Below are 15,725 nucleotides of genomic sequence, written 5' to 3' on the forward strand. Positions count from 1 at the left end.
GATGTTTTTAGTTTTCAATTCCCCCTCACTTTATGTCAGTATAGGAAGTGTTGGAAAATCTCTCCAACCCGATCACCTACAAAAAGACGTATTAAGAAGACGGGTAATAAATTCTGACACGGTTTTGTTTCCCATAATCATTTTTACTGAACAATTTCAAGTGTGGTTTGGTGCCCACGTTACAGTTTACAGATGTATATTCAAAGTAAAGCATGAACTCAAGTGAGACACACATAAGCAGCGAGACAGTAAAAAAAAATGGTAAAACCAGACAGGGTTAGATGGTAGCGGACCGGGGGTCCCTAGATGTGGACCATGCAGGGAGGGAATACATGTTGGGTGGGTCTTGGGTAGAGTGTAGTACAAACAGATTTCCCAGCACACCAGCTAGCCTGCAAAAAAATCATCAAACATCTTTTTGCAGGTAAAAAAAAGTGCATAGTTTTTTTTTTTTTTATATTTTACTAGGAGCTTGCAAAGCATTGAACCCGCGATTAGCAGATCACGGGTGCAATGCAGGGCTCTTGCAAACTGTCAGTGTAAGCTGTCTGTGCGTACCTGGTACAAGCAGGCAGTTACACACTGACAGGAAAGGGATTGGGTGCGGGGGCTGCTGCATCTGTAACATGTTACATGTTATACCCTGAATATGGGTATCACGTGTTTCAAAAGGTGAGCTTATCCCTTAAAAACAGAGGTTTTAGTTGCATACTTTTGCAAATATATGTGAAAGCCACTCTGCTTCACCAAGGCTCCTTTATAAAGTGCATGCCTAACTCTTAAATTTGAGAGTCTCTAAGTTGGGCCATATATGGCAATGAGTAAATTAAGGGCAGGTATGCCTGGAGGGAGCCCATTCCTGTGCAGAGATACACTAGAAGCCCAACAAGCACAATTGCAGCTGAAGGTGTCCAGTGTATCCCCACACCAAATCCATCAAGCAAGCTATACAAGAATGGCAACCATTCCATTTTTTAAATAGCTTTTGAAGTAAGGTGCACATAGAAGGGCATTGAACAGCACAAACAGAAGATTTCCCAGAACACTTATCAGCTAGCCTGCAAAAAATGGCAATGTCTAATCATTGACATTAAAAATAGAGGTTTTAGTTGCATACATTTGTATATGTGGAAGCCACACTGCCTTGCCTTGGCTCCTCTGTAAGGTGAGGTCCTAACTTGCATTTGAGAGTCTCCAAGTTGGACCATATATAGCAGTTGATTGATTAAGGGCAGGTGTGCCTATTGGGAGCCTATTTCTTCTTAACCCCTTGACACCTAAAACAAATCTATATTCCTAAGCATAGTTTTGCAACTTTGACGTGTTGGTAAAACTGTACATATCGTCACAACTAATTAGTGTATCCAGGTGGATTATAACTTGTTTTTTTTTTTTAGGACAGATTGGGCTTTCTTTTAGTGGGAAATGGTAATGGATGTCTCCTGATTTTCTCAAGGCATCTTCCAGTACAGCCAATGAGACCTAGGGCTCCTCCTACCAGGACAGGACACATGTTAACCCACAGCGGATAAAAGGGCGGTCCTCCAGGCCCCATGTCAGTATTATTGTTTTCTCCGGTCGGGGGGGGTAACATGTTTCCTGGAACCTGGTTTCCCTAGGTCTCGGGAACGATGCTCCTGTTTCTATCAGGGAGAGATTTTCTACCTTCTCCTCTGTCCCAGAGTGGCACCTCCACCGGGGGGAGTAGGGCATTGCTGCTATCCTCTGTTCTCAGTGCCTGGGGAAGGCCAGGACCGCTGTGGATGTCTGTAGCCCCAGTTCAGCGTGGGCCGGCCATTCCAGAGTGGCGTGCTTTCCCACTGACAGCCTGGCTGTTTGTGCAGGGGAAAGCAGTGAAAGCCACGCGCGCGTGGAGGGGGCGGTGCCGCTGCGCTCCAAGCTGGCCCACAGTAAGAATCAGCGGGTCACTTCTGAGGCAGCTTGCGTCATCAGCGGGTGCCGGAGACGCTGGTTCTGGTCTCCAATGGTGTGAACAGAGCATGCTGGGCGGCTGGTGTTCAAAAGGGTGAAGGCCCAGCAGAGGCTGTGGACCACCACAGGAGCAGGATGGATTCCTCTGCAGCACCTGCACAGGCAGCGGATGCAGGCTCCAGCACCAGCACCTCACAGGTAAGCTTGGAGTACTTGTACCCCCTTGCAAAGCCTGTGAGTCTTCTCCACTTGTACCTTGTGAGACTTGGTGAAGGAGGCACCCTATTCCTCTCTCCTGCACGGGGATGTTATGGAGTTTTGGAGTGGTTTCATTTACAACCTGGGGTCATTTGTTTTCTGCTTCAGGCCAAGACTCAGGACAAGGCTCAAGTGCAGCCACCTAAGAGGAAGTGTGCAGTTTGCGGAGGCAAATTGAGCTTCTCATGGAGTAAAGCAGTCTTCCGCACTTGCCTAGTGAAAGATGACCCAGCAGTATCTTGTCAGAAGGTGCTGACTTCAGTTAGGGATGAGCTAACGTCATACATTTAGCTATTTTAAATCCCTGATTGCAAAGATACAGGTCCCCTCACAGGGTCCATCCCCAGATAGGACTCAAGCAATTTCAGGCACTCTGCAACAGAGTGCGGAGAGTGAGGTTTCTGAGGAAGGAACTAGATCTCCTATTTCTTCTCAGGAAGAATCCGGGTCAGATGGAGCGCCTAAGGATAGAGAATCCGTCAGGGACTCGAGGTACAAGCTGCCACTGGAGGATGTAAAAGACTTGTTGAAGGCTATCTATGCAACTCTTGAGATAGAAGAGGAGAAGGTACAAATGTGTAAACATGACCTTATGTATGAAGGAATGCATAAGGAAAAGGCCTTCCCACTCCTCTTTCGGGCAGTTGGTTTTATGGCAGATTCTTCCGCAGAGTCTGTTAGAATGACAGTTAGGACCTCGGCCTTGGTGAATTTGGCCAGAAGTAGTCTCTGGCTTAAAACCTGGTCAGGTGACTCTGCTGCTAAGTTGCGCCTATGTGGTCTTCCCTTAACAGGCGACCATCTTTTTGGCCTTGGTCTGCAAGAGGAACTAGAGGCGCATGGCTGACAGGAAAAAGGCTTTTCCCAAAAACAAGAAAAAGCCAACGGGCAGAAAACATTTTTGTGGCCAAAGCAGGTAGCAGGGTCAGAGAGAAAAAGACAACAGGCCCATTGGATCTCACTCAGAGAAATCTCAAGAGCTGGACCTAGTGACCAATGGGCACAGGCTGGAATTCTCTTCCCAGCCGTCAGGGAGATTGCTGGTCACGATACCTCCCCAAGATTGAGTAAAAGCGACAGCTCTGGGCCTCCAGAATGGAGACTTTTCAGATCAGAAAGTCCTGATCCCAGTCCCTTGGTCGGATCAGGGCAAAGGCTTTTATTCCCATATCTTTATCATCAGGAAGCCTTCGGGAAAGTATCGTCTTATCCTGAGCCTCCGGTCTCTAAACGCTCGATCAGGTACAAGCTTTTTCACATGGAAACAGTGTTTTCAATCAAAAATCTGCTTTACCCAAACTGCTTCATGGCTACCCTGGATTTGAGGGATGCCGATTTGCACATCCCTATTTTTTCAGCTTTCAAAAAAATTTTGAGACATAGACGTCAAGATGGGTTCGGAGATCCGTCACTTTCAATTCCAAGCCCTACCTTTCGGGTTGTAATCAGCCCCACACATCTTCACAAAGGTCTTGGGAGAAGCGCTGGCTCGTTAAGGCTAAAAGTGATTACAATCATCCCTTACCTCGACGACCTCCTAGTGGTGGCAGAGTCATACCAGAAACTAGAGGTGGATTTCCAGACCATACGAGACTTCCTACAGTCACTGGGCTGCTTGCTCAACAGAGAGAAGTCTTCCCTGATTCCAGCCCAGAAGGTGACTTATCTGGGATACAAAATTTGTTCGGTAAATCAGATTTTCCTTCCACAGGAAAGTCTCAAAGATAATTCAGGTGATTTTAGTCTTGCAGACCAATCACTGGATCTCACTCCGAGAAATCTCAAGAGCAGTGGGTCTGATGACCTCTTACTTTACCGCAGTTCCATGGGCAAGGTTGCACCAACGACCACTGCAACTGTTTCTACTGAAAAACAGGGATGGATACACAAGTTCCCTAAAGACGAGGATTTGGATACCCTCCAGGATAAAAAGAAGCTTGCGGTGGTGGAGGTCACAATTTCACCTGACAAGGGGTTTGCAATGGTCTATTCTAATATCCCAGAGGATCACAACAGATTCAAGTTCCTGGGGATGGGGAGCCCATCTAAACACAGTAGCACAGGGAAGGTGGTCCCCCAGAGAAGCAAAGGCTTTCTTTAAATCAGAGGGAGCTTCTGGCGATACAGAGAGCCTTGGAAGCATTTCAAATGGAGGTCAGGGGTCACAATCTGCACATTCTATCCGACAACATTACTACTGTTGCATACCTCAACAAGCAAGGAAATACGAGAAGTCGGATCGTTCTAATCATAGCCCAGGGGATCTTATCATGGGTAGAAGGGAATCTGGCCTCAATTGCAGCAATACACCTGAAAGGGACGCAAAACTGTCTGGCAGATTATCTCAGCTGCTACCAGGTGTGTCGAAACAATTGGTGCCTCCATTCGGAGATTTTTGTTGAACTTACCGACAGATAGGGATCTCCCGAAGTAAATCTTTTTGCAAATCAGGGCGATTGCAAGAAGTTCTTTTCCCTGAACCCAGCAGATCAATCTCTGGGGATCGATGCTCTAGCGAATCCTTGGCTGTTCAACCTCTGCTGCTCCTTGCCGCCTATCGGGCTAATTCCCGTAGTCCTCCAGAAGTTTCTTCTTGAAGAGACAGATCTCATCTTAATAGCCCCTTTTTGGCCCAAGAGGCCCTGGTTTTCCCTGCTACAGACTCTGGTTTCAGAGCCTCCACTCAGCCTCCCAAAGAGACAGGACTTATTGTGTCGCACCCGCAGGTGGTATCCTTAAACTTGATGGCTTGGTATCTGAAGCGAAGATACTAAGCTCCCAGGGATTTACGGACAAAGTGGTCAAAACCCTGGTCAATTGCAGGAAGCCAGTTACAAGAGATATATAGTCCAAGGTTTGGAAGAAATTTAACTCTTGGTTATGTGAAAATCTCAAATTGACTTGCAACGTTCCATCAGTTTTGGATTTTTTTTTAGGAGGGTGTCGACAAGGGTCTTTCCGTTAGTATGTTAAAAGTACAGGCAGCGGCTATTAGTGTTTTCCTCCAGTATTCTCTCTTGAAAAATCTCACTATAGCTAGATTCTTTAAATCCATATCTAGATCTAAGCTAGTAGTTGTTAAAACAGGTCCTACCTGGGACCTGTCTCTAGTCCTTCAGGCTCTGGTAGAGTTCCAATTTGAGCCCCTGAAAGATACTTCAGTTAAATTACTTACGCTAAAGACAATTTTCCTTGTGGCAATTACCTCAGCTCGCATGGTAAGTGAGTTGCAGCCCCTTTTAGTCAGGGAGCATTTCCTCACAATCTTTGAGGATCAGATTGTGTTAAAAACAGATCCAGGGTTTTTGCCTAAGGTAGCCAGTACCTTCCACAGATCCCAGCATATTGTGCTACCAACCTTTTGCAGTACGCCGAAGGGCGAGAAAGAAAAGAACCTACCTAGAAGTCACCAAAACCTTTAGAAAAACAGATGCTTTGTTCTCTTTTCGGAAACACACAAATGAAAAGGGGGGCATCCAAGGCCACCTTAGCCAGATGGATAAAGTAGGCTATTGCTGAATCCTACAGGGTTATAAAGGTTTCTCTGTCTTTTGTTAACGCGCATTCAACAAGAGCCTTGTCTGCGTCTTGGGCTGAAAGGAACAAATATGCAAGGCTGCCACCTGGTCCAGTTTTTTTACTTGCGTTAAACATCATCACCTGGACCTCCTATCTTCTCAGGAGCAGGCGTTCTTCAGGCAGTGGTCCCTCCCTAGACTGGTAAGTTTATCCATGGGGGAAATTGCATGTTCTCCCTGTGCCTTCAGGTACTCCAGTTTCCTCACACACACCAAAGACATGCTGGTAGGTTAATTGGCTCCTGTATAAATATGCCCTAGAATGCGCATGTAAAAAAATGTGAGTTATGGACCCTAGATTGTAAGCTCCTTGGGGGCAGGGACTGATGTGACTGTACAATATATATTAATATATATACACACACAGTGGGGATGGAAAGTATTCAGACCCCCTTAAATTTTTCACTCTTTGTTATATTGTAGCCATTTGCTAAAATCATTTAAGTTCATTTTTTTTCCTCATTAATGTACACACAGCACCACATATTGACAGAAAAACACAGAATTGTTGACATTTTTGCAGATTTATTAAAAAAGAAAAACTGAAATATCACATGGTCCTAAGTATTCAGACCCTTTGCTGTGACACTTATATATTTAACTCGGGTGCTGTCCATTTCTTCTGATCATCATTGAGATGGTTCTACACCTTCATTTGAGTCCAGTTGTGTTTGATTATACTGATTGGACTTGATTAGGAAAGCTAAACACCTGTCTATATAAGACCTTACAGCTCACAGTGCATGTCAGAGCAAAAGAGAATCATGAGGTCAAAGGAACTGCCTGAAGAGCTCAGAGACAGAATTGTGGCAAGGCACAGATCTGGCCAAGGTTACAAGAAAAATTCTGTTGCACTTAAGGTTCCTAAGAGCACAGTTGCCTCCATAATCCTTAAATGGAAGATGTTTGTGATGACCAGAACCCTTCCTAGAGCTGGCCGTCCGGCCAAACTGAGCTATCGGGGGAGAAGAGCCTTGGTGAGAGAGGTAAAGAAGAACCCAAAGATCACTGTGGCTGAGCTCCAGAGATGCAGTCGGGAGATGGGAGAAAGTTGTAGAAAGTCAACCATCACTGCAGCCCTCCACCAGTCGGGGCTTTATGGCAGAGTGGCCCGATGGAAGCCTCTCCTCAGTGCAAGACACATGAAAGCCTGCATGGAGTTTGGTAAAAAAAAAAAACACCTGCAGGACTCCAAGATGGTGAGAAATAAGATTCACTGGTCTGAGACCAAGATAGAACTTTTTGCCCTTAATTCTAAGCGGTATGTGTGGAGAAAACCAGGCACTGCTCATCACCTGGTAAATACAGTCCCAACAGTGAAGCATGGTGGTGGCAGCATCATGCTGTGGGGGTGTTTTTCAGCTGCAGGGACAGGACGACTGGTTGCAATCAAGGGAAAGATGAATGCGGCCAAGTACAGGGATATCCTGGACAAAAACCTTCTCCAGAGTGCTCAGGACCTCAGACTGGGCCAAAGGTTTACCTTCCAACAAGACAATGACCCTAAGCACACAGCTAAAATAATGGAGTGGCTTCACAACAACTCCCTGACAGTTCTTGAATGGCCCAGCCAGAGCCCTGACTTAAACCCAATTGAGCATCTCTGGAGAGACCTAAAAATGGCTGTCCACCAACGTTTACCATTCAACCTGACTTAACTGGAGAGGATCTGAGAGGAGGAATGGCAGAGGATCCCAAAATCCAGGTGTGAAAAACTTGTTGCATCTTTCCCAAAAAGACTCATGGCTGTATTAGATCAAAAGGGTGCTTCTACTAAATACTGAGCAAAGGGTCTGATACTTGGGACCATGTGATATTTCAGTTTTCTTTTTTAATAAATCTGCAAAAATGTCAACAATTCTGTGTTTTTCTGTCAATATGGGGTGCTGTGTGTACATTTAATGAGGAAAAAAAATGAACTTAAATGATTTTAGCAAATGGCTGCAATATAACAAAGACTGAAAAATTTAAGGGGGTCTGAAATCTTTCCAACCCCACTGTGTGTATGTATGTATGTATATGTGTGTGTGTGTGTGTGTGTGTGTGTGTGTGTGTGTGTATATATATATATATATATATATATATATATATATATATATATACTGTATATGAATATAATATATATTACAAAGCAACCTATAGACCTGGCCAGCTGGAAGCAGTGCTGTAGGTTCATACGCTATACAGACCTGGCAGTGAAAGGATTAAACCTATACAGTTACAATATATATTACTGTGGATGCATCCAAATGTTTTTTGCATTGCAATACTTTCCCTGATCTGACCATATAAAAGGCTGCTGGGGGGAAGTTAGACTGTGCATCACCGGCTGTCAGAGCTCTGGACTGTATATAATGTGTCATCTATGTTTATCACCTACACATGAGGGGGGCTCAAGGGTTTATGACTGATCTGGAGATATTTTTGTTTTGTTTTCTCAGAATCTTAATAAATCCTGTTCTGAGTTTCGTAGCTTAGAGCTTTGGGTGGGATAAAGCCCATATTTCTAGGTCCACATTTTACATGGTAGCCACAGAACATTAAATGTTTTTGTTTTATGCAGAAAATCCCTCCTGCGTTTAAATTGTTTTAGTTTGCTGCCTTGCTGAATAAAAAAATGCAGGATAAACCTATTTGTACTGTTCTTGGGTGTCCCTGTCTCATCTATGCTTTACTGCTGCCAATACCAGTTGAGCCTGTCACTCCTACAAGAGTAATTTTTTTAGAAAATAAACTTTCTTTTTATATACAATGTTTTGCATTCTCTTTCTCGGTCTTAAAATGAACCTTGTGGTATCCTTCAAGTTACAAAACTTAGAATAGAATGTATCTACCTTGGAAAGCTTGTTATGTGTACCTTTTTAACCACTTCACTCCTTTTAACCACTTCAGCCCCAGAGAAATTGGCTGCTCAATGACCAGGCCATTTTTTGCGATGTCGCTTTAACAGACAATTGCGCGTTTGTGCGATGCTGTACCCAAACAAAATTGACGTCTTTTTTTCTCCCCACAAATAGAGCTTTCTTTTGATGGTATTTGATCATCTCTGCAGTTTTTATCGTTTGCGCTATAAACAAAAAGAGTGACAATTTTGGTAAAAACACAAGTTCTTTATCGTACATCATGGGACACAGAGCCTAAGTCATAACTTAATAGGTATATAGGCACCTTCAGGTGATGGACACTGGTATACCCAATACAGGAAGTTCACTCCCCTATATAACCCCTCCTCCTACCAGGAGTACCTCAGTTTTTTTCCCCAGTGTCTAAGGTGTTGGTCACGAGTGAAGATGTGCTCTAAGGAGCTCCAGGAGGGATCCTTGCTGGATTTAAATAGCCTCCATAGACCAGATCCATCCAAAGTGCCACTGAGGCCAAAGTGGATGGTGCCCGAGCCTCATATCCGAAGCACGAGGTTTTGCCTGTAACGCCTCTCTTTGAGGGCTGGACCCCAGGACCCAGGGCTTTGGTCATGCAACCTAAAAGCATTTCCTGGAGGGGTGCTTTTACAGGTCCAAGGGAGTGGAACCCTGATAAAAAGGGACCCGGTCCTTGAAGGTTTGCTAAACGCATCCCGCCGTGATGGGTGATGGTTGGATTGTCTGTTAAATCAGCAAATCCTGCGGGGATAAGGTAAGGGAAGAAACTTAGGAACCAAAAAGTCCACTGATTTCTTCTTTAAGGGAAAAAAAAGAGGGAGTAAATACACATACCTTAATCTGTTGTCTTCACTGTAAAACTCAGTGTCAGTCTGTGTGTGGCCGCAGAAGTTTGCAGGGGGATGCCTCTCAGGTAAGAGATCTGCCGATGCTTTTTTTTCTCCCCCCTGAAGGGACCAGAGGGTTAGGGAAACATCAGCGGTGTTACCCCCCCCACTGCTGGCTGGTGTCATGGGCTCTGCCTCCCCCCCCACTCGTGTTGGGTCTGCGGACCTGAAAGCCACCCGCAAGCGAGCACAGGAATATTTTTCAAACAAAAGGAGGGGCGGGTTTAAGAAGGGGGCAGGTTTACGAAGGAAGCGGGGCCTAGGTGTGGCGCCATGTAACGTCCACGAGGACGCATGGCAAAACGGCACACTTAAGAATCAGAAAAAAACTGCGCTAATGATTGTTTTCACCAAGTTTTTTAACACAATGTATGAATGAATAAAAATCAATGGGTGTTTTGAATTGAATAAAAGTCAATAAGTGAATAAAAGTATGTGACCATGAAAATCATCAATAGAGACAGAAAAGTCCAAACACAAAAAACACGAATCCCTCAGTTATTCCCAGTGAAGGCTGTGTAGAAAACATGGGATAAAAAACACCACTCATTGTGATCCACCACCACATAGATATCACACCAGAAGGCAAGCTTAATAAGCCTGGAGATCCGGACGCCAAACCAATGGCGCTACTTCTCTGTGCTCAACGTGAACTTGGAAGTACAGCAGATGATGGACCATCAACTCAGGCTCAGGATCATAGAGGTAAAAGAAAACTAGCCATAGTGTGAATCCGCTTACACGTTTAATAAATAAAAGGAATTGCACTTAGAAGAATATGCAGTATAAAACATCCATAAGAACAGTTCGCCGGCCAGCGTTGCATACACCCGCTCACATCAAAGTCGAATGACGTCAGCGCGTCAACCTCCCGACATACGTTTCATCTATAACTGACGTCGCTGACTCTTCGCAATAAATACGTGTGTGTAACCACGCCTCGTGACTCCTCCGTGGCGGGAAACCAAATAATCTGACCAAAAGTCAGACACTTATGCATCCGACAATACGCCGGCACATCAAATGCTGGACCAGCATATTTACCCACATGAACATACAATATGGAATTAACCTCACTGCGCCATCTAGTGGAAAAAGAGGAATCTATCGCTAACAAAAATACACATTATTGTCTATATAGGGATCAGATCTGATTCTGACTGTATATAGCCTGAAGTGGTCATAGCAGACCAAAACATTAGACATATGTCCTAAAGAATAAAAATAAATTATTATATTTAAAAAAGAAATATGAAAAATTGATATAAATAAAAATATAATAAAAATAAAAAGGGTATTGTTCATACATGGAAAATGTATCTATACAAATGCTGAATAGATACATTTTCCATGTATGAACAATAGCCCTTTTTATTTATTTATTTTCATATTTTTATTTATATCAATTTTTCATATTTTTTATATATTTTTTAAATATAATTATTATTTTTTAATTTTTATTCTTTAGGACATATGTCTAATGTTTTGGTCTGCTATGACCACTTCATGCTATATACAGTCAGAATCAGATCTGATCCCTATATAGACAATAATGGGTATTTCTGTTAGTGATAGATTCTTCTTTTTCCACTAGATGGCGCAGTGAGGTTTATTCCATATTGTATGTCCATGCGGGTATATATGCTGGTCCAGCATTTGATGTGCCTACCTATTGTCGGATGCATAAGTGTCTGACTTATATTTATTATTTAATTAATTATTTTGCTCGAGTCCTCTTACCATGATATGCATGGTTCCATACTTATAGTGTTTTTTCTATTTTTAACTCGTCATAGAGATTATTTGGTTTCCCGCCACTGAGGAGTCACAACGAGGCGTGGTTACACACACATGTATTTATTGCGATGAGTCAGTGCGTCGCCCGCTCCCCAGACAACGTCAGTTATAGACGAAACGTACGTTGGGAGGTTGACGCACGCGACCTTGATGTGAGCAGGTGTATGCAACGCCGACCGGCGAACTGTTCTTATGGATGTTTTATACTGCATAGTCTTGTAATTTTTGCAATTCCTTTTATTTAATAAACGTGTAAGCGGATTCACACTATGGCTAGTTTTCTTTTACCTCTATGATCCTGAGCCTGAGTTGATTTATGGTCCGTCATCTGCTGTACTTCCAAGTTCATGTTGAGCACAGAAGCAGCGCTATTGGTTTGGCGTCCGGATCTCCAGTTTACACACAGGCTTATTAAGCTTGCCTTCTGGTAAGCACGATATCTATGTGGTGGATCACGAGTGGTGTTTTTTATCCCATGTTTTCTACACAGCCTTCACTGGGAATAACTGAGGGATTTGGGTTTGGACTTTTCTGTCTCTATTGATGATTTTCATGGTCACATACATTTATTCACTTATTGACGTTTATTCAATTCAAAACACCTATTGATTTTTATTCATTCATACATTGTTTTCACCAAGTTTTAACACAATCATTAGCGCAGTTTTTTCCTGGTCTATTGTTGTTTTTTTGTGTATATCTCACAATTTAACTACTGCTGGTAGGGATTTGGTAGCGCTGTATTTTTTCTATTTCCACACTTAAGAATCAGCTGGAGCAGTCTTTCCTCAGCTGATAGCGAGGAGGAGCAAGCAGGCTGTACACTGGACACAGGAGCGGTGGGGCACGTAAAGGCTGCAAGTGGCATTCTTAATACGGGAAGGACATTTTATCCCAGCACTAGGCTGAACTTAATAGCGGCATCATTCTGTCATGACTATGTTCAGCAATTAGTGCAATTTAATAGTACCTCTGTTTTTGTGCTTAGGACTATGCGTACCAAAAAAGACACCACAAAAACAAAGATTTCTCCCCCAGGCGTTAGGACCTCCTGTAGTGTCTCCGCACTGTTATCCTCGCCTGAAATACCAATTATGGCAAGCCAGGGTGAGCCATTGGAACAAATTGGTGGTGCAGCTGCTTCTCACATCTCAACCCCTGTATACGTGACTGAAGATGTCCTTTCCTCCACCCTGCAGGGCCTGGAAGGAAGATTAGTGGCTTTAATCTCCTCATCCTCCATTCAAATGGATAGGAAGCATGCTAGATCCGCCTCCCCCACCTTAGACCCTTTGCAAGGGGAACAGTGGGCACAGGATGAGGTGTCACCCTCAGGCGATCATGAGGAAAAACAAACCAATGACTCCTCTGCGGAGGAAACAACGGTAGATGAACCTTTTTCAGCCTCGCAATCTGAGAAGTTGCTGATACAATCTCTTACGGAGATGGTTCGTTCTACTTTCATGCTACCCCTAACGGAGTCTGCTGAAAGCTTTCTTCCTTGGGTTCCTTAAACCTTCACAGCCTTTACATGCATATCCTGTTCATGCATTACTAGAACAGCTTCTTTTTGCTGAATGGGATCACCCGCATAAGCATTTTCTCCCTCCAAAGAGATTTTCAGTTCTCTATCCCATAGAGGAAAAATTCCCCAAAAAATGGAAGGTACCAGCAGTTGACGCTGCAATTTCCAGTGTGAATAAAAGTCTAACTTGTCCAGTAGACAATGCACAAATGCTTAAGGATCCAACAGATAAGAGGTTGGAATTCCTGTTTAAAATCCGCTTTTTCCTTGGCAGGTGCCGTTCCTCAGCCTGCAGTCACTGCAATAGGCATCTGTCAATCCCTAAAGGACCAATTTAGACAGGCCCTTAAAGAGGTTCCTGCACAACAAGCCCGGGATTTGACCGAACTACCAAAAGCATTATGCTTTGCCATAGATGCCATTAAAGATTCTATTCACCAGGCGTCCCGCCTTACGCTTATTGCTAGTACATATGCGTAGAATCCTGTGGTTGAAAAATTGGTCAGCCGAAGCACCATGTAAAAAACTCCTGACTGGGTTCCTTTTTCATGGGGATCGGCTATTTGGGGATGATTTGGACAAATACATCCAAACAATTTCTAGTGGTAAAAGTACTCTTTTGCCAGTCAAAAGAAAGTATAAATGCCCTTCATTTAAACTTGCTCTTTCTCCTGCGTCAGGGGCTTCCGCCTCTAGGCAGTGGCGACGGCCTCCGCCGTCAGATTCTAGAGGAAAACCTCAGGGTCAGGCCCAGGCTCAAAGAAGTCCTGGGGCCGGGAACTTGCAAAGCAGAATCTTAAAGCCTCATCATGAAGAGGCGCCCCCCCTCGCCAGGGTGGGGGGAAGACTTCTGCAGTTTTCAGAAGTCTGGCAAGAGGAAAGTCAGAACAGATGGGTCATCTCCAGGGTAACTCTGGGGTACAAGCTGGAATTTCGGGACTTTCCACCTTCTCATTTCCTGAGGTCAAACGTTCCCAAAGATCCAGGGAAAAGGCCGTCTCTGTTTTGGGCAATAAACCGATTTATTGGCTCAGGGGGTGATTATACAAATCCCCATAGAAGAGCAAGGCTTGGGGTTTTATTCAAACCTCTTCACGGTACCAAAACCGAATGGAGATGTCAGACCCATTCTAGATCTAAAGAATCTAAATCCGTTCCTAAAGATCCGCTCCTTTCGCATGGAGTCAATCAGGTCAGTAGTTTCTATCCTACTAGCAAGAGAACTTCTGGCGTCTATCGACATCAGGGATCCATATCTGCATGTTCCTATATTTCCTGCTCACCAAAGCTTTCTGCGGTTCAAAGTAGAACAGCAGCATTTCCAGTTTGTAGCCTTTCCCTTCGGGCTAGCTACAGCACCCCGGGGGTGGCTCATTTAGAGCAAAGCGTGCGCATTACAACCAGTTACCTGGAAAGTTTGGGTTGGATTCTCAACCTAGAGAAATCTTCCTTAAAACCGAGAAAAAGGCTGGAGTACTTGGGTCTGATCATAGACACAGCCCAGAAAAAGGTGTTTTTGCCTCAGGCAAAAATCAACTCTATAAGAGTGCTGGTGCGGATGGTCAGGTCAAAAGGCGATCCCTCCATTCGCCTTTGCATGAGGTTGCTAGGAAAGATGGTGGCTTTATTCGAAGCAGTTCCCTATGCCCAGTTCCATTCAAGACTGTTGCAAAACAGTATCCTGTCTACTTGGAACAAAACAATTCAAGCTTTAGACTTGCCAATGTGGCTGTCCCCAAGGGTGTCCCAAAGCCTCAATTGGTGGTTACTAGGCCAGAATCTGCTGAAAGGGAAATCCTTCAGACCTGTTATCTGGAAAGTGGTAACGACAGATGCCAGCCTTTCAGGCTGGGGGGCAGTACTAGAAAAGACAACTGTTCACGGAGAGTGGTCAAGAGCCAAAAGAACCTTGCCCATCAGTATCGTAGAGATTCGGGCAGTGCATCTGGCTCTGAAGGCCTGGACTTCCAGGTTACAGCATTGTCCTGTCAGGATCCAATCCGACAATGCCACAGCTGTGGCCTATATCAATCACCAAGGGGGCACCAAGAGTCTCTCAGCGCAGAGAGAGGTGAACCATATTCTAACTTGGGCAGAAAGGAATGTTCCGTGCCTATCAGCAGTCTTCATTCCGGGAGTAGAGAATTGGCAAGCAGACTACCTAAGTCACTAGCAGTTATTCCCAGGGGAATGGTCTCTTCACCCCGCCATTTTTCGGGCTGTTTGCCAAAGATGGGGGACTCCAGATTCAACATGAAGTTAGTCAACTTTGTGGACAGGACAAGGGATCCATTCGCATGCAGAACAGATGTGTTGGTGACCCCGTGGGATCAGTTCTCACTCATCTATGCATTTCCCTCTATTCAGTTGCTGCCTCAACTTCTTTGCAGGATCAAGCTGGAAAGAAAGCCAGTAATTCTGGTAGCACCAGAATGGCCCAGAAGGTCATGGTATGCAGAAATCGTAAAGATGGTAGTGGAGGTCCATGGTCCCTCCCACAACGGCCAGACCTACTCTCACAGGGGCCAATATTCCATCCTACCTTACGAACGCTAAATTCAACAGCTTGGCTATTGAAACCCACATTCTGAAGAAACTTGGGCTTTCTGGGTCAGTTATCTCTACCTTGATTAATGCATGGAAGCCAGCTTCCAGAACTATGTATTATAGAGTCTGGAGGGCTTATGTTGCCTGGTGTGAATCCAAGGGTTGGCAACCTCGGAGGTATATCATAGGCAGAATTCTTCCCTTTCTACAATTAGGGGGTAGAGATGAAGTTGGCCTTGAGTACTATTAAGGACCAAGTCTCAGCTTTATCAGTCTTATTTCAAAGACCGCTTGCTATACATTCTTTAGTCCGAGGTTTTGT

General features: G+C 44.4%; 1 protein-coding gene across 2 annotated transcripts in view; it reads left to right on the forward strand.

The window, feature by feature from the left end:
• VPS16 (VPS16 core subunit of CORVET and HOPS complexes) overlaps positions 1–15,725 on the forward strand; it is a 265,631-nt gene that overhangs the window by 213,060 nt on the left and 36,846 nt on the right. The gene's annotated exons all lie outside the window — the stretch shown is intronic.

Source organism: Aquarana catesbeiana, linkage group LG06, assembly GCF_042186555.1.
Source record: "Aquarana catesbeiana isolate 2022-GZ linkage group LG06, ASM4218655v1, whole genome shotgun sequence".
Taxonomy (NCBI): domain Eukaryota; kingdom Metazoa; phylum Chordata; class Amphibia; order Anura; family Ranidae; genus Aquarana; species Aquarana catesbeiana.